Source organism: Diceros bicornis, chromosome 10 (assembly GCF_020826845.1).
Source record: "Diceros bicornis minor isolate mBicDic1 chromosome 10, mDicBic1.mat.cur, whole genome shotgun sequence".
NCBI lineage: Eukaryota > Metazoa > Chordata > Mammalia > Perissodactyla > Rhinocerotidae > Diceros > Diceros bicornis.
This window is the reverse complement of record NC_080749.1, coordinates 2195239-2208419: the sequence shown is the minus strand read 5'-3', so window position 1 is coordinate 2208419 and position 13181 is coordinate 2195239.

Here is a 13181-nt window from a genome sequence, read left to right as displayed (position 1 = left end):
GCGAACCCCGGGCCACCGCAGCAGAGCACATGCACTTAACCACTTGCACCACCGGGCCTGCCCCTAGATTGTTTATTTCTTTACCGCAGGTTGGGAGACATTAGCTGAAAAGCCTGCCAGCACCAAACTCAAAATTTTACACTTCTGATTATTTTAAAAATAGCCAAACAAGCAAATTTTTAGCCAATTAATGCCTGCCTGCTTTGCATACTCTGCAAAACCTCACCCAGCATTTGCTGGACATTGGAAAGATAGAACCTTATGGTTATAAGACCCAAAGTCACTATGGCCCTTCAGGCTCTCTGAATCAGAGACTCCCCACTGAGCTGCTGAGGGATATCACCCAGACACATAAAGCCCCCTCTCTCATCCTCCTCTTCCCCAGGTATTCCCTTCCCTCCTCCCATTCTGGATGGTGCCTTTCTCACTGTAAGCCTTTGGGCAGTCTCACATTTTGAGGGACTTCCCCTCTCAGGCAGCCCTGTTCCAGTGCCACCCAAAAAACCTTGTGTGTTACTGCCTCTCGTGGACTTATCTTTCCCTTGATCAAAGCAGAATCCTTCAAACCCCTATAGAAGTAACAGCTAATCACTGAAGAATCCTTTCATATCTTTTTAATATGCATTTGCCTGTATTTATGTGTATGATTACAGGTATTTGTGTTTCTTCACATACAAATATTTTACATTTTTAACACAAATTGGGTTATACTTAATATAAATATGTATTAATATTCTTTGATTTAGTAATGTTAATATTCCATAGTATGGAAGTACCATGTTTCATTTAACTGTTCCCTTCTTGCTATGGCAAATAGTGCTGCAAGTGATCTTCTGTGAAGGCAACTTGCCTGCAAATACGTATATTTATCAAGGAGAGATTTATAGATGCAGAGTTGCTTTTGAGGCAAGTGCACACAAGTTGCAAAAGCATAGATGGGAAAACAAAAGAGAAATGAGAAGTAGAGGAAAAAAATTAACTAACGATTAGTCATAAAAGTGAAGTGACATCACAGTAAGACACAGGCCTCAGGGTCAGATGTGTTTTGAGGAGAAATAGCATGAATGTGGGCTGAGGAAGGAGTGAGGTTCTATCCTGAATATTTAAATTCCAGACTGTTTCCAAAGACTCAAATAATTTCTTTGAAACAAAAGTGGTGTATTGGGAACCCTCAGAGTCTGTGGGCACAGCTTGCACAATGATGGATTGCTTTGGCACACTGCCATTGTGGAGGGAGGTTTGGGGCAAGGGATCCAATGGGAGCAATGGGAACTGCCCCCAGGACTGAGAGGAGAGGGACACTGGCCCAGCACCTTCACATGACTTCAGTGACATGGCCGAAGCCAGGGGAGAGAGGTGGCTGTCACTGTGTGTGAGTTGAGAGGACAAATTTGTGCACATTTGTGAGACAACTCCTTAATTTTTTGTTTGTTTTTCTTCTGAGAAAGATTTGCCCTGAGTTAGCATCTGTTGCCAATCTTCCTCTTTTTCATACTTGAGCTGCCACCACAGCATGGCCACTGACAGATGAGTGGTGTAGGTCCATGCCCAGGAACCAAACCTCGGCCGCTGAAGCAAAGCACACTGAACTTAACCACTAGGCACTGGGGCTGGCCCTGTGAGACATCTCCTGAGCTTTCAGAAAGAGTTGTTAAGGATTTTGTGACTGAGTGAGCCAGAAGAGCACATGTTAACTGAAGTTAGCTGATTTCAGAAAAGACGGGAGCTACTAAACAGAGGTTCTCAACTTTGGTTGCCCATTATGATCACCTAGCAAACTTTGAAAAAAACCACTGAATCCCAGGTACCCCCCAGATCAATTAAATTAGAATCTTTTGGGTAAGGGACTCAGGCATCAGTAGTTTATAAAACGTCCTAAGTGGTTCCAGTGTATACATAACTTTACAAACACTGACCTAAAGGCTCTGCAATAGTTCTCAAATCATGTTCCTGGAATTGGCAGCATCAGCATCACCTGGGTACTTGTTCAAAAAGCAAATTCTCAGGCCCCACCCCAGACCTCCTGAATCAGAAATTCGGGGGGAGGGGCTGGCAATGTGTATTTTAATAAGCCTCTAGGTTATTCTGATGCACACTAAAGCTTGAAAATCACTGGGCTAATGCAACTAGGAATCACTACTACAAACAAAAGATGTTTATCCTTCATTAGGAATTAAAGAATATGGATTTTACCAAGTAAGACTCACACATGGAACATGCTCTCAAGTTATTTATCACTGTGTCAGATTTTCTTCATACTCCTTTAATCACTATAACTGATTCATTTTCTGGGTTTGTAGAAATTATTATCAGCAAATAACTAAACTTATGAGTAGTAAAATCTGTGGTGATTATTGAAAGATTAAACTCCACCAAAACCAGGAAAGACTGCCACTTGTTAACTTTTCAATCAAGCATCTCTCTTGGGTTAAATATTTTGGACTTAGCAATGACTTTCAGTGTCCTGCAGGTGACAGTATTAGCTTTTCCCCTAGAGTTTCTTCTTCCTTCAGTATGATTCATCAACTGAGACAAGGAGCTACCTTATACTTACCTGTGATTATGTCTTGTGATTAGGGCTGCTCCATTTATGATGCTGTCCCCACACTCTCACAGAGAATGTATGTATGGGGTAGGGAACTTTAATTCTTCCCCAGTAAATCAATCCATCACTAAATATTCCAACCTGAAATTAAAATGCAACAGGGCTCAGTCTCTGAAGAACCCATTCTGTGTTTATGCCAAGAAATATGTCTTTTTTCCTTCAGACAATGACAGTTTGCCCCAGTGGCAATTTAGGAATGTTAGAATATCTAAATCTTCTTTTCCTTCTTCTAAATATCTTCTAAATCATGAATCATGTTTTTACACTTAATTTTTTTTTGTATTTGTGAGGAAGATCAGCCCTGAGCTAACATCCGTGCCAATCCTCCTCTTTTTGCTGAGGAAGACTGGCCCTGGGCTAACATCCATGCCCATCTTCCTCCACTTTACATGGGACGCCACCACAGCATGGCTTGACAAGTAGTGCCTTGGTGTGCACCCAGGATCTGAACCCCCGTCGCCAGCAGCAGAGCACGTGCACTTAACCACTATGCCACGGGGCCCACCCCTACACTTAATATTTTTTAAACTTCAGTTTATCCTTAGGTTGTTCACATATTATGCATTCTTCTTATTCCTCTCCAAAATGATATTTTCTAAATTCTCTTTGAAGTCCATGAAACCTAGTAAGCCTAACATTTTAAATCTTATTTTATCATTCAACTTTATCACAAAGATAAAAATGGTATTTGCCTTGAAATGTTGAATCCCCAAACTACCTCTCTCCAACATAGTTCTAAACTGCATTTGGAACACAAGCTTCACAGGAACCTCCCTCCAGCCTGCACTGATTCACCTGCTTCTTTTGCTATTTAACTTTATACCCTTGAGGTAGAAATATATATATCTTTCTAATTATCAAATTCACAAAAAAGAGGAAATGTCACATTGTTCTGGGCACAAGATACTACAAAAAGAAAGGGCTCTGCTACTTTGAAAACAGCTGACTACAGACAGGGCTTCGTGCCGTTAGAATCAGCACCCTGGAGAGCACTCTTCCTATGTCAGGTTGAACTTTGTTCCTGTCAATCTTGTCATTGCCATTTGTGACTCAATGAGAAAACCACTTGGGCACAATTTGTTTTATTAGACTATTTTCTCTTCCCACTCAACTCTGCCTGCTTTGAGTGCCCAAGTTCAGACAGTTTCACTGGCAAAACATTATTGTGGTTGTTTTTAAATCAGTTTCCTGAGATGGTTGAGAAGCAGTTTCTTGCGTACTGAATTAAACAATGACTAAATGCCCAGTCCTCATAATGCCATTCTCAAGTATCACCTCCAAATCCACTATTCTGCAAATTTCTTGGCTTGCATATGCATTTGTCCATGATGTGCTTGATATTAGTTAATATTTATTGGTTTATATTATTTAGTTTTGTCTTTTATTTATTTATGTTTTTGGTGAGGAGGATTCGCCCTGAGCTAACTTGTGAGCCAATCTTCCTCTGTTTTGTACGTGGGTCTCCACCACAGCATGACTGACGAGTGGTGTAAGTCCACATGGGGATCCAAACCTGCAAATCCATGCAGCCAAAGCGGAGCACGCTGAACTTAACCACTATGCCACGGGGCCAGCCCCTATTCAGTTTTGTCTTGATCAAAAATTTGTTAGAGCACATTCTTAGGCTTCCTAGAAGCGTGCAGAAAGGAAAGATAATGTTTTAATTTTTAGAATAGTTATAAATATGATTGGATTTGGCTAGTATTTGGTTGTTCAATATGAAATGGGGTTCAATCAGCAGTATCTTTATTTGTCAATCAATATATTAAAATATAAACAGATTGATACCTCTGATAAATAAAATAAAATAGCAGCCCCTGGAATTCAGAAGCTGGCCTAACAGTCATAGCTGTTCCATGTTATTCTCCTGTTGGGCATAAACAAACTCATGGAACACCAACCTCAGACAGGATTAGTCTGGCACTATGATAAAATAAAACAAAACAAGTCCACTTCATAATTTTGCCCCAGCACAGAGAAAACAAAGCCAATGAACCACCTTCAAAATACAAAGCTCTCCCTATCAATACGAAGATGAGTGACTGCTACTTCTTTTCCAGTCTACAACCTCATCTTCATTCTAGTTTCTCCTCCCTCTAGATAAGATTTAGTGAGTTACCCCATCACAGAATTTTCCTCACTTTTTAACAGTATCCAAACTAGAGAAAAGCCCCACTTTCTTAGACCCTCCCCCCAAATCACCCAATCAAAGGCTGTTAATAGGCTCAAACAGGCTTTTACTGAGAACCTCGTGGTTCTTTATGGTGTGTGTTCTCCCTCACTGCAAGATGCAATAAACCCAACTTCCTGGCAGCCTTTTTTATAAAAGCCAGTTTTTTATAAAACTTCATCACGATTTACTGAATCTCAGTTCCAGGGACTTTACATGCATTTTCTTTAATCTTCAAGATAACTTTGTGCAACCCCTAGTTGATGGGGAGACTGAATCGCCATGAAAATGGTTTTCCACTTGGAGGTCACAGAGGAACCAAGATGCAGAGAGAGAATTCAAAGCAAAGTCTGTCTGTCATTACCACTCTGTGCTTATTTTTAAGATACATTTAAATATATATTTTTGTGTCCGGCCCTGTGGCATAGCGGTTAAGTGCGCGCGCTGTGCTGCTGGCAGCCCAGGTTCGGATCCCGGCATGCACTGATGCACCACTTGTCAGGCCATGCTGTGGCGGCATCCCATATAAAGTGGAGGAAGATGGGCACAGATGTTAGCCCCGGACCAGTCTTCCTCAGCAAAAAAAGAGGAGGATTGGCATGGATGTTAGCTCAGGGCTGATCTTCTTCACAAAAGAATAAATAAATAAATAAAAATAAACATATTTTCAATATGTATTAAATATATATTTTCTCAGAAAACCTTGGTTTTCCAAATTATTTGGGTGGAAAGTTGGACAAATCACCTCTTCTTCTGAGGTTTCAGCTGATCCCTGGTGAGACCGTGAACACAGGATCCTGCTAACTTGTGCCAAGGCTGAGTCAGAACATCTTAAAAATAGTTGATTGAAGATGTTCCATTAGCTAACTCCTGAAAAACGTAGACTTGGCATATTAAAAAAATAGTCATCATGGAGGACTTTATCAGCTTTCTACTCACTTTATCAGGTGGACAAAAGATTATAGAAAAAATGAAAGAACAATGGGAAAGTTATGTTTAGGGAGACACACTATTATGCATGCCTGGTCTTTCAAATGCACAGGATATCAGTTCCCTCTTGCTGCTGTAATAAACTACCACAAACTCAGCAGCTCAAAACAATACAAATTTATTCTCTTACAGTTCTGTGGGTCATACGTCCTACATGGGTCTTACTGGGCTAACATCAAGGTGTCAGCAGGGCTGTGTTCCTTTCTGGAGGCTCTAGAGGAGCATCCATTTCCTTTCTCATTGGGTTGTTGGCAGAATTCAGTTCCTTGTGGTTGTAGGACTGAGGTCCTTGTTTCCTTGCTGGCTGTCAGCTGAAGGCTGACATTTCTAGCTTCTGGAGGCTACTTGCATTCCTCAGTTCATGGCCTCCTTCCATCTTCAAAACCAGCAACAGCAGGTGAAGTCCCTCATGCTTTGAATCTCTCCTCCATCTTCTTCTGTCTCATCTCTCTGACCCGTACTTCTGACTCTCTTTTCCTTTTTCAATGGCTCATATGATTAGATTGGGTCCACCTGGATAATCCATGATAATCTCTCCATCTCAAGGTCCTTAACTTAATCACACCTGCAAAGTCCCTTTTACAATATAAGAGAACACATTCACAGGTTCTGAGGATTAGGGCATGGACATCTTTTGTTGGGGGGCATTATTCTGACACCACACATAGGCAGAGGCTTAAGATGGAAAAGACTGCTCAGAGGGGAAGACATTTTGTTTGTGGTGACAGCAAGAGAAACAGATGAGAAAGACAGCGGTTCTTCCAGATGTGAAGAGGTTACAGGCTCTCTCCTGTACTAAGACTTCAGCTTCCAGGCTTCGGAGGACTCAGCGTCTACCCCTAAGCCCTCCTTGATCTCTCTTCAAAGAGAAGTTATTAAACTGTGGACTCTCTTGTCAAGGAAAGCAAATTATTTATAGATAGAAATAGTTATTAAAAATTTATGTGGCTGACATAAGATCTTGCACAGTTTTCCGCACTGTAAACAAGTTCTTGGCTTTTATATCTTCTTAATCATGGATTAAAAAAACTATAAAAAGAACAGTAAAACAAAGGCAAATAAAAAGTGAAGGATTAAAAGAAGATAAAGGCGGTGACGAAAGGGAGAGTTTTGAAAGCAAAATTTATTATCATTACTATTACCATTATTGTTGTTTGGTTCAGAAAGCCATAAAGCACATAAAACAATCTCTAGGCAGTTGGAAAGATTTCTTCTCCTTACTGGCCTTAAGGAGTTTGTAAAATAAGCTGTCATAAACTGATAAATATTCAAGATGGATCACATTGGTAAAATGGAGCACAGAATGAAATGATCCATCTCAAAACAACACAAATTTATTCAAAAGGAAAACAATCCTGTAGAGTTATTCACATGCTGAACAACTGAGAGCCTATTGAGCATCTAGGCTTTGATATCACAAAGTTAGCCTAAACTTACATGTTTTCCTCCAAAGACCATATGGTCTTTCCTTTATTACCTGCACTCCATGATTCTAGCATTAAATAAAAATTAAGCCTCTGACTTGATCTTGTGTCTTCACAGATAACTGTTATATTGAATCCCCTCCAAAAATAAATGAAGCATTTCGTGGAGTGGAAGTATTAATGCAGACGCCACCCCCCAATGCACCAGCCCCTTCAAGGAAGCAAGGTTGCATTTTTCTAGCTGGTCTGAACATTTCTGCCTCTCTGCCTGAGCACCCCTGCTCTTCCCAAAAGGAGGGCATTGGGCTTCTACACTAGGGTAGTGCAGTGAAGGGGAAACAGACAGAGCTGTCTTTCAACCTCTATTCTGTCTTATGCTGGCTGAGGGACCTGGGCTTACCCTTAAAGTAGGGAGAATAAAGCCTCTCTTGCCTGATTTTAAGAGTGAAATGAGATGCGCCACGTGTCAGTTGTAGCTATAACTTGTACCTACAATACGATTGAGTTATGAGCTTGGAAAAAGGGTCATTTATGCTAATGGCTCTGCTCTATATCCCCTGTTGGGTCCCAAGAGGCAACTCCCACATTCAGTGTGTGTTTCATTTGTGGCCAATAGAGGACAGGATATATAGCAGCTTTGCTAGGCCACGTTCCTGGGAAAGCAGTAAGCGGTGTAACACTAAGCAATGTATTCGAATGCTGTGTCTTAGTTTTTCCCTCTCACATATGAGGTTCATGTTTCCTCCCTCACCTTTGCAGAGTGTTGTTGGGTAGAAACAGCACTGAAGCATATAGGATTACAGGTGGAAGCACATTGCCAAGTTAAAAGATTAACTCACTGTCCTATTAAGCACAATCTTTATGTAGCATATCACAAATACCAAGTACAAGAAAGTGGTCATTTTGCAATTCTTCTGCCGCTAACTGGAATTAACCATTTTTCTCTTTATGCTCCTGTAGGGGAGGAAGACAATTCCTCTACCCTCTAGGTCCTTCTGGCTGGTCTAAGAATTAAATTGACATGGGACAGAATAACAGGAGAAAGTCAAACAAAGTATAATAACATGTACACATGGGAGAAACCCAGGAAAGCTGAGTAACTCACCAAAATGGTGGAAGCCACTAACTTAAATATCATCCTCAGCTAAAGACAAAGCAGGATTTTGGGGGTAGTGGTTTGGGGCTTCAAAGGGGAGGAAGGCAATTTACATGGAGATGGAAAAGCAAATGTTTGATAAGCAAGTGTTTGCTGGGCCATCTGTAGACAATGGGACCCAAGAGAGGAGTTTGATCAAAACGGGCTTGTTAGTGCTTCCCTGTCTACCACCCCTAGTTTACATCATACTGTAGTTATCTTATGGTATTAGCTCCTTCCTGGGACAGGCCTTCTGTCTTAAATTCTTTTAGGCAGTTAGGGGGAAGGTCAAAGTTTCTTTCAGAGTCTTTTGTCCTTAAAAATAATCAAGCCAAAGAGACACATTTTGAGGTGGCAAATTCTGATCCCCCACACCCCAATATATTTAATGCTCCTCTCTCTCAGTTTATCTGGTCTGTGGTGCAGTTTTACCCTGACTATTGAGAGATTGTGTACTGTGGATCCACCCCCATTGTCTCAAGAAAATTTACTATGTAAGCAGACCTCTGAATTTATTCTAGCAGACCTCTGAATTTTTTCAACTGCTTGGCTCAGCAATGTGATATAAGCAGAGTAAAAATGGTCCCCGTATATTGGTCCTAGATTGTTTACTTCTTAATAGTAGACTAGGACCACTAGCCCAAAGACCACTGTCACCAAACTTAAATTGTTACATCTCTAATTGCTTTATTTATTTATTTATTTTTTTGAGGAAGATCAGCCCTGAGCTAACATCCATGCTAATCCTCCTCTTTTTGCTGAGGAAGATCAGCCTCTGAGCTAACATCTATTGCCAATCCTTCTCCTTTTTTTTTTCCCCAAAGCCCCAGTAGATAGTTGTACGTCATAGTTGCACATCCTTCTAGTTGCTGTATGTGGGACGCGGCTTCAGCATGACCGGAGAAGCGGTGCGTCAGTGCGTGCCTGGGATCTGAACCCGGGCCACCAGTAGCAGAGCGCGTGCACTTAACCACTAAGCCATGGGGCTGGCCCCGTATCTGATTGTTTTAAATAAAGCCCAATAAGCATACTTTTAGCTATTTAGACCCTCCCTGCTTTGCAAACCCTGTGAAACTGTGCTCAACATCTGACCTGCAGTCAGCATCATGCTCATGGCCATCAGCACTAGCACCCTGAAGCAGATCCTCAGACAAAGGGCACAGAGCATGACTGCTCTCCATGCACCCTCCAAGATGCTTTGCAGTGGGTCGTGCTCATGTATACCACTGGCCTCCATGCACAAAGGTGGTTTGCATTCTGAGCAGCCCCCACTATGCTGGGGTCCTGTTTCTCTTTCACTGACTTACCCTGCTATCCCTGTTCCTGCCTGATTCAGGTGGAAAAGGCCAAGGGTGGGAGGGCATGCTTTCCAGCCTTTTCTTGTGAAACATCTTGACTTCATTCTTCATTCAATGTGTGGCACTTTATTCTTGGGCCTGGAGAAGAAGTCTCCAATCTGCCACCATCTTAAGAAATGTCTCTTCTTCCTTGGGTGATAGGTGGTGCCTAGTATGGGATGAGGCGGCTGCTCTGAATCTTGGTTGCCTTTGCTGCTGTGGCTGCCACATGTTCCATAGGGTCATGAAGCCAAAGGTGAAGCAACCCTTTGAGACACCAGCCCTGGAGGGCTGGGATGAGTCTGAGCATGTCCTCTGAGGGGCTCTCACCACAGTTTTGAGGCAGCCTGTAGCCACCAGAGTTGTGCTAAAGATGGCGAGTGGGGCAGAGTCTCTTCCCTGGGCCTCTGCTTGGCTTTCAAAGGTTGAATGGGGGGCCGGCCAGTGGCGCAAGCGGTTAAGTGCACGTACTCCGCTGCAGCAGCCTGGGGTATGCCAGTTCGGATCCCAGGCGCGCACCACTGCATTGCTTGTTGAGCCATGCTGTGGTGGCTTCCCATATAAAGTAGAGGAAGATGGGCATGGATGTTAGCCCAGGGCCAGTCTTCCTCAGCAAAAAAAGAGGAGGATTGGCAGATGTTAGCTCAGGGCCCATCTTTCTCACAAAAAAAAAAAAAATGTTGAATGGGCTCCTGGAACTCTGCCTCTGCTTGAATGGCATGTGAGTCCATCATTTACATGTGTCCAGCACTCCGAATTTAGGAAACATCAATACCAACTACTGTGAAAAAGGAGAAAGAAGAAATAGAAAAGTTCACTCCAGCATGTACGTCCCATGTGGTAGGGACTCCATCTGCTTTTTAGCCACCATGCCTCAACACAGCTGCCTCACAGATTCTCACAATAGACAAGTACTGAATGAATGAAAACTAAGTCACCCTGAGGAAGCCCCGGAGCCCTCTGGCTGCAGTCCTGGGTCTGGCCAGGGTGGGGCAGGCCCCACAACGTCTGCAGGCCCTATGATCTGGTCATGGTGCTTCTGGACCTCCAGTTCCTGAAGATAAGCCCCTCCCGCCCTGCATTCTGGGGTGCAAGCCTGGGCCCTGGGGTAGCAGGACAGACAACAGGTCCACATTCACAGGCCAGCCCTCTCCTCCACTGGAGAGGATCTAATTGTGTCCCCCTGGGTCAATACCATTAGCAACTTGTTAGGAGTGGTAGGTCAATTAAGCGCCCTTGTTTATTTAGGGATAAAAGCAAATGGCCACGATGAATCTGCAGGCCATGTTCGAAATTCCATCTTGAGATATATTTACCTTCTTTCTTCTATTTGAAGTTCAAGCTGTGGTGTCAACTCCAACACTAAATGTTTGACAAAGCTCCCCTGGCAGCTCCACTGGTGTGAGTAAAGGGCCAGATCCCTCCGGGGGGTGCCACTGTCACCTCCATTCTGGCCCTTTGTTTTAATTACATGTAATTTCCATACTAACTGGGCTCAGAAAATACCCATTAAGAAACAAATAAATATAACCTTATTTTTCCAATTTTATTAGAAAATGTTTTCTTTATAGTTTATGCCCATTTGAAAATGCTGTCTCTATGGTCTCTAATTTTTTAAATCACTTTTTTAAATAGTTAAAAACCCTAAATATTTCCAAACTTCCCCTACCTGGAAAGTAAGCTGGGCCCCTGGTGGCTGACCTGGCTGCTCTGGGCTTGTGCTCCTAGCACCAAGCAGAGCCTGGGTCCCCCTGTGCAGGGAGGTATCCATCCCACGGCCTCGGACACAGGCTGTGCTGATTCCTCCCTCAGCAACTTCATATTTCAACTTTTAATAGCTTTAAAAAATTATTTAAAATATAAAAGACTATAATGAGTGATAAACAATATTATAAGAATATATAATAAAAACCAAGAGACTATAAATAATGCCAAAATAATCATTAACAGAAGGCTAAAATATATATTTTAAAGTTTTTATTATTTTAATAGCTGAAGATTAAAGCATGAAATAAGGGTATAAGCAGCAGCTTTATATAGGCATAAAACTTGTATTTGAAAAATATTTTAAATAATTGGATCATAATTTGGATTCACATTCATCACCTGTAGATTTTGATTAACGTCGCAAGTAATTGTCCTCAATGTCTTAGGAAAACTTGTCAATGAGACAAAGCAGGAAGATTTTCCTCAGTTAGAAGGAACATTTACAAAAGAGCTGCCATTGATCCTTAATTTCAGGTGTGACTGACCTCCATGCTCTCTGTAGGTGGCACCCCAAAGCACATCCCCAAGCCACTGTTGGCCAGGATTCTCTCTCCTCAGCTGATTTGTGTCAGAAGTTTTCAGGGTGAACAAAACAGAAATAGACTTATAGGTAAAGAGACCAAATTGACAGTTGCCAGAGGGGAGGTGGGGCGGGGGCAGGGTGAAATAGGGGAAGGGGATTACAAGGTACAAACTCCCAGTCATAAGATAAATAAGTCACGGGGGTGTAACGTACAGCGTGGGGAATATAGTCAACAATATTGTTGTAACTTTGTATTGTCGACTTAAATAATCAATAATCAATCTATAAATCAAAATTGGGGTGAGTTTATTATGAGTCAACTTTTGAGGACCATGGCCCGGGGCCTTCCTTCCCTAAGGAAGGAAGGGCACCGAAGAAGTGGGGTGTACAAAGCGGTTATATACCGTCAAAGAGCATGTATCATGTATGATTGCAATGTCCCTTTTACAATAGCCACAAGATCACCCTGCCAGGTTGCCCTGCCAGAATAGCTATTGATGGACACAGCGGGGAGCTGGTCTGCTGTCTTGATGGGCGTGGCTGGTGTCAGGTCTGTTGTCTGGAGCTCGGTGATCACAGGATGACTGCAACAACCAAATCCTAGCCTAGGGAGAAATGCTTATCCTTAAGGAAATGCCCAATGTGGGGGAAGTTGCATCCTTATCTTAAGGGCATTTACTCTTCTCTTTGGGACATGGGAAAGCAGATACACAACGCAGGTGACAGGCTCTTTTGGAAAAACAAACTCAGGCCAAATTAGTTTTACCCCAAATGGCTTCCACATATGCTCCAATATATCCTATTGCTTGCCATTTATTTATCAGTATGGTGATGGATGATGACCAGCCTTATTAGGGTGATCATTTTATAATGTAAATAAATGTCAAATCACTACGTTATACACCTGAAACTAATACAATATTGTATGTCAATACTGCAATTAAAAAGAAGACGTTCCCAGGGTGGGAAGAGGTAGGAGATGCAGACACGGGCCCCAGCGTGGCTCTGGGAGCTGGCCTCCGTGTGTAGTGCAGGCAGCTCCATTGCAGAAGGGGTGGTGGGTGCTCTGCTTCAAGAAAGAGACAATGCCTGACCCTGCCACTGAAGGAAAAGGAACAGTAAAAAGTATTTGGGGTCTTCGGTTCTTCATTTCAGTGGAGTTAGGATGGAACCTACTGCAGATGATGCCACAGATAACATTTGAGGGAAAGGGCAAAGAATTAAAAGACA